This window comes from Coenobita brevimanus, chromosome 58, assembly GCF_032717465.1.
Source record: "Coenobita brevimanus isolate Jiangsu-jjx chromosome 58, ASM3271746v2, whole genome shotgun sequence".
NCBI classification, from domain to species: Eukaryota; Metazoa; Arthropoda; class Malacostraca; order Decapoda; family Coenobitidae; genus Coenobita; species Coenobita brevimanus.
The window spans coordinates 16,845,989-16,852,872 of NC_137011.1; the positions used below are offsets into that span (position 1 = coordinate 16,845,989).

At 40.7% G+C, this 6,884-nt stretch overlaps 1 pseudogene; it reads right to left on the minus strand.

Annotated features, from left to right (window-relative positions):
* Positions 1-1,522: 1,522 nt before the first annotated feature.
* Positions 1,523-1,637, minus strand: LOC145402767 (5S ribosomal RNA; annotated as a pseudogene).
* Between the last annotated feature and the right edge of the window lie 5,247 nt (positions 1,638-6,884).

The following is a 6,884-nucleotide window of genomic DNA, read 5'->3' on the forward strand; positions in this document are numbered from 1 at the left end:
CCTCACTCAAGGAACCAAAATGTCAGAAGATTCTCTGGGTACTCTCCTATCAAGACACCATGTGTTAAAATTAAAGTAACAGGAGTCTCTTTGAATGAGTGGATTATTAACTGACACTCTAACCCACCTATTATTATCTCCTTTGTCCTTGGTAGCTCCTTGATTTGGCCAAGTCATAAAGGATACTTAGCAAGATAATACGGACTGCAAGATAATGATGGGCCTGAGGTTGCATGGGTCAAATCCAAGCATCGTTAACTCCTAAATGCTGGACATATTTTTAGCCAGGCATGATCTCACTATCGGCATTCCTGGCTCGTTTTTAATCATTAATGTCTGGAAAAGAATAATAGTTAGAGAAATATATTTAAAGCTGTATTACTCACCAACTCTTCTTCTTGCAACTGAAACCCTCCCCAGGTCTCTAGGCTGTCCCGTTGATGGGCAAGGACGAGTAGAAGATGAGTGGTTTTCGTTTTTTTTTTTTTTTCTTTTTTTTATGGGGAGTCTTCGAGAGCGTGCTGCTGACGGAGGGCTTCACAAGCCTGGCTAGCACTGGCAGCACTGACAGGAGTGGTGATTGTAACACTGCCTGACCTTCCTTTGCAAACACCTAAACTTTTTCATTCTTCATGGCATTTTTCATTACACGTCATCATAAGGATGAGTCATCACCCAGTCCATATGGCTTGCTGTTGGTTTTCCAGTCGAACAGTGCCAATATGCCCTGTTGCTGTGTGGGAAAACTTACGCTTTATATTTTTCTTTATTTTTTCATGCATCATTTATAATACTTACCCTAGAAATTATGTTCAGCATCACTTATAACGTACTTCGTATCACAGTTACAGTTTACTGCACTTGAAAAAATAATTGTTCAGCATATTGAACGTAGTAAAGTTGAGGACGAGGTTTGCATGTTTATGTAAATTTTGGCTTTTTTTCTACTCTGCTTGCATCGTGAAAATATTACTTACGCTCTCCACAACTTATACTATTTGTGCTTCAGCTCACTAATACACATTATATCACATCTTTGCAAATATTTCAAGAGTAAGTATAGAAAAAATCTTGTTCTGCCCAACAAAGTATTGCACTTGAAAACATAATTGCTCAACATATTGCACGCAGTATGGTTCAGTATGAGGTATACACTCGTACATAAATTTTGGCTTTTTTCTACAATTCTCAGGCATCATGAAAATATTACTTATGTTCTACACAACTTATAATATTTGTACTTCTGCTCAAAAATACTTTCATGTCACATCTTTGCAAATATTTCAAGAGTATGTGAAAAGAAATTATAGTTCTACCCAATAAAGTCATTTTTTTATACATGTACTCTTGGTTTTCTTTCATACATCAGGTAGGGTTACTCAAGGTATTATCAAGCATGGCATCATTCATTCATTGCCAGACGCCATGTATCCCAAACGGGGTGGCCAAGGGCTTAGAGTTAATTGTTTTACAGGGAGAGGCACTAATCCTCCACCAACCCCACTTGACACGTAGGGATGCCAATAGCATCTGGTGTTCCCAAGCGGTCACCCATCCAAGTACTAACCAGACCCAACGTTGCTTAACTTCGCTGATCGGACGGGAAGCGGTGTACTCAACGTGGTATGGCATCACATTATCATAAAAAAATTATTTTCACTTTTCTATAAACCACACCAAGAAAAAGACTGCGCACACCTGTTCACGTTTTACACTTTCCCACACACCTTCTCAATAATCACGTTCAGAGTGATACTCGAAGAAGCATTTAGGACATAGCGGGCTGTTGCATTCATCACATTGGTAGAGTTTCTTTCCATGAGGGGGAGCAGTGTATTGTCTTGCTGCACACATGGCAGCACCTGTAGGCTGGCCAACCTGCAGGTGTACACTGTACGGCCTACGGCAACAAGATGATGATGCTGTAAATACTGAGCGCAGTTCAGTCTGTTTGCCGTTGCTGCCTAGTATGTCCCCCACCTCCCAACTGTTAACTAACTGTGCAGTTGCATACACTGCAAGTAGCTCGTATGCTAGCTCTTTCTCGGAGAAAGATTCCTTCTCCAAACTTTATTAAAGAGTACGTAACTGTCAGGACGGCAATATCAAGAAGGTGTAAGAACGGCTTTATATACCACCGACAGAATTTACAGAGGCAATCAACTTCCCCTATCTGCATGTCCAACTTATCAACAAGCCACATGTTGATTTTGTAGTCGTTGACAGCACTAGGCTTGAACATGGGTTCCCTGGTCCTGAAGCCTGCAGTCACACAGGACAAAGAATTTCAGAGAATATACTGAATAAATGCTAAATGGTCCTGGAACAACATAAACATCTCGTCGATAACCATTTTCTTAAGGCTTGCAAAAGACTCCTTGAGCATGGTCAGAATGGCCCTTATTTTCCGTAACCTGTAATTGGGTGCTGGCCTATAATTCCTGTTTAAATGCAGGAACTGTCAAATGGCCAGGTATCTATCATGGGCCGTATATTTTCCGTTCAAAGACAGGTGTGCCCACAAGTTCGTCTATGGACCAATAATCATGGAGCACACTGTACTGGTTGGAAATTAAGGTGCAAAAATATTACTAACAATAATTTCCAACCCGTTGGAAATTAATGTCAGTAATATTTCAAACCAGTACAACATGTTTTCATCATGGTCAAGGCAAGCCACACAAATAACTCCCCCACGTCCACTGGAACCCAATCCCTCATTTTTGAACTCTCGCTGGCCAAAACCTCCAGCCAATGCACACTTATAGCCTAATGAAAGTTGATTTCAACAACTACGTACTACCTAATGGCTGTGGTGAAGATTGCCTTCAAAAAAGATATCATAGTCCTGGGTCCGGGCAACAGCTCTCCAAACTCCACACCTGCTCTTCCTGCATCAAAGGCAGACACAGAGGGCTCGAATCCTGTCCCCTCCTCCCACACAAAGGCATCCACTTTCCCAATAAGGCCATCACATCTTTACACACTACGTGCAGCATGCCCTCGCCCACGTGCACGCCCACGGGGTCGGCCATAGGCAGGGGTGGAAGAGGAAACAAGAAGCTGAAGTGGGAGAGTAAGGGCATTATGACTCACCTAACACAGGCCTTTCCTGGGGAGATACTGGCCGCTCAATCACACCACGTGAGAGCTGACTGGAAATTTCCATATGTGAAGGGCTAGGCTGGGAAGACTATGCCCTCAAAGGGCTGGGTTGTGATTGCGATGGACGTTGGATGGAGAGACTGAGGCGAACTGGCCGCGAGAGTGGTGGTGAGATGCTGTAGTGGAGTTTATGTAGATGACCATCACTATCTCGCTCACTTTCTCGGTGGCCAGGGTCATCCAACTCTTCCTCTGACGTAAATTCATCACTGCCATAGGCCCTGCCCTCCTCCTATAGCAATTGGAGTGGCTTTTCAGGCGTTTCAGGGAGAGTATGGGTGGAGGGTTTGAGACTTCACTCACAACATGGTAGCTTCCCCCTCCTTCAGAGGAATACTCACCACTCATGCTCATGGAGGAAACAGTTTCCTCCAGGGCACAACCTATGGCACTGTCATTAAGCTCTCTCCCCACTGGTAAGGTCTGAACTTTGGCGGGTGTAGGTGATGTAATCGGCCCGGCGGGTGAGAGGATGGAATTGGATGAGGAGACTGAAGACATCACTCCACACTGTTAAAAACCTGTGTACAGACTGAACAGCGTATCAGTGGGGTACCTTTGGTACCTACCTACCCCATGGTAATGAGAGAATATGGTCACGGGTTCAAATGGTGGCGGGAAGACACTTGCATGTATAACCGCTACCCAGTGGCCCTGTAACAGCCCAGTTGTGATGTGTATACATGTTACCCGGCAGATAGAGGTTAAGTGCCGTCAGTTTATACAGTGCTCTCCCGTCAGCTAACTGGCTTGAACTGAACCAGAAATGGGTTCAAAGATGTCAAGTATTATTTAATTACAATTACTTACATACAGTGAATTACTTAATGAAATTTACGAGGAAGGTCTAACTTAACAAGTAAATCTTAGTTTTACATGAAAACTTGAGCCAAATATTCATATTACCTATGTTAAGATATATATAATACTTTCTTCCATTTTCCACGTCAGCATATGCTACCATGCATGTGCAGTCATGGTCATGGAATATTCCTATAATTATAGTAAATTTATACATGTGTTTATAATTGTACATAAAAGGTTAAACACAATACCATTTTATTTATTAATAATGGAGACGATTAACAAGAAAACTAGAGCAAATCCGTGAGTTTTTAAAACACTTTGAACAAGCACAATAAGTTCTCCAGTAAATTCCTTTGCTTTTAACAGGGAAAACTATATCAAAAGGTGTGCATGCACCGCTACTCACTGGATAGCTCATTCTGGGGGAAATAGTACCACAATGACATTGGTGTATTTATGAGGATTATGTAGTCATTTTTGGTACAAAAGCTGCCTATTTGATATTGCAGTATCTCAGAAAATAATTGAGATACAGCTATTTGGTTGTAAATCCTATGATAAAAAGTCTGCTGAGAATTTTCGCTGAAAATTTTGCCATATAGCCTAGTGGAAAATACCAAATTCAAAATTTCCTCAGTGTTTTCTTTGTAACACATATTAGAGAAAACCACAAAAGCTGTAAAGCTGTAACTTTGCAGCAATATAGCTTTGGTCCCTCTCATTAGCTGGCAGGAATATGGATACAGTTAAGCTACAGTTAGCCAGTAATAACTGTGCAAATATCTATGTTGTGTTTATATGAATTTTTTAGGCAGTGAACATATCTGCCAGCGAAGTTGGAAGAGGTTATGTATTCACCTGTGTCTGTTTGTCTGTGTGACTGTGGAGAAGATTTTTCAAAAAGCAGTTATCGGATTTTAGTGAGAGCCAGTGGTTTGGTGATCATTGTGTCAAGGAAGGTTATAATTGATGTTGAGGGGGATCCTAATCTTGGAGCAAAAATAAATAATAAATTTAATCAGTGTCAGGGTCGGTATGTCTTCTCAAAGTTCGTGTAACAAGGGAGGACTGATACTGTAGAATTAATTACCTCGGCTAACGACGTTTGACGGAGGTTGATTTATAAATTATAAAACTTGTTTTAGTTTTTCCCGGGAAATGAGTCCCCTGAGTGCTTTCAGATTATTTGATTATTATTATTTTTGTTATTATTGTTATTATTATTAATTATTATTATTATTATTATCATTATTATTATTGTTGTTGTTGTTGTTGTTGTTGTTGTTAAAAAATCTTTACCCATATATTCTTAATGCCAAGCGATGATTTGACAGCCACTTTCTTGGGAAGGTTGAGACACTTGGTCATGTTGGATGTGTGGAATTTTGTCCATTGTTGGTAGAGATGAGCCTCGGCTATCTGGAGAGTCCTGTGTGGAAGAAAACTTTAAGGAAAGAGGTAAACGTGGAAGAAAGGTGAATGGATGTGGTGAGTGAAGGTGTTAATAAACAAGATTAATGAAGACTGAGAAAACTAAAAAAAAAAAACTATCATATCTCTCCGTGTTGGGTAGAGCTTTGTCTCTTCTGTCTGCAGGGTCCTGTAAGGCAGAAGAGTTCAAAAATGGGAAGCGATGTGGCTGTCAAGGAAGCAGGTGAATGGATGTGGATGTGGTAATTTAATGTGTTAAGAAGAAAATAAGACGATGAGGAAGCTAATCTCTTGACTGATCTACATTCTGCGAAGGTATGTGCCTCTCCTATCTGCAGCATTCTGTGAGAAAGAAGAGTTTGAGGGTAAAAGCATAGTGTGATAGACAAAGGAGAAAGCTGAATGGGTACGGTAATTATTATGTGAATAAGCAAGGTACTGTATGTACCATGAGGATGTTTAACACCTGACTGAATTCCAGTATGGGTATAGATGTACCTTGCCTATCTTCACGGTTTAGTAAGGAAGAGTGTCAGGATAAGAGTTAGAGTGGAAGGAAAGGAAGAAGTTGAATGGATGTGATAAGCAAATGTTTGAAAGGCATGACGTTAAGGAATCTAAGGAACTGACAACTGCTATGGGAAATTTGTAAAATTTTAAAATCTATTTTATGCACCAGAAAAGGAGTGCTACGGCTGTACAGCTGTTCCACAGGACTTGTTCGTGACCTGCACCACGTTATAACGTTTTTTGTTACACATTAACGTTCAACGAGAGATGGCAATTTTAGGCCAAATTAACATGAAAGTTAGTCTGACCTGCGTGAGAGGGCAGGGATGAGTGGACTACCTTTGGGAGCGCCTATACTGCCCATCCAGGGGATAACCATTTCGTTGGCCAGGTAGAAGTCACATGAACCTGTTGAACAACAGGGGATTAATGGCCTGGTGTCATGTTTACAAGTCTCCATAACATTAAATTTTATCACAGATTTGTCGTCCTGATTTTGAGATTTTAATATACTGTACACTTGTTTAATTTGGAAGAAGTCTTATACACAGCATAAACTCAGGTGCTGTAAACACTTTCCCTGGTACATGTGCTTGAAAAACATTGCCAGCCCAGTTCTTGTCTTATATTAGCTAATTTATGTACGAGATCTTTCATTATCATGACCTCTTTTTGAGAAATCCTCAGCCATCACCATTCTGATGATAGTGTCTGGACTGATGTAGATGTGGTCACCCCGCCTCACCAGCGTGTCCAGGTTATTCACAAGGTCCTTACTCGGCAACTGCTTCAGTTTGCCCATCTTGTCCAGTGACTTGCCAATGTCCAGTTTCTGATATGAAATAAGCACATGAGAGAAATATATCAATTTTTTAAAAAGTTCTTAAAGTAGGATAGGCAATATTATTTTGCCGTACTGTTTCACCTCTCCACTATATAACAATTTTTTAAACTGTGTGTGTACCTGTAAA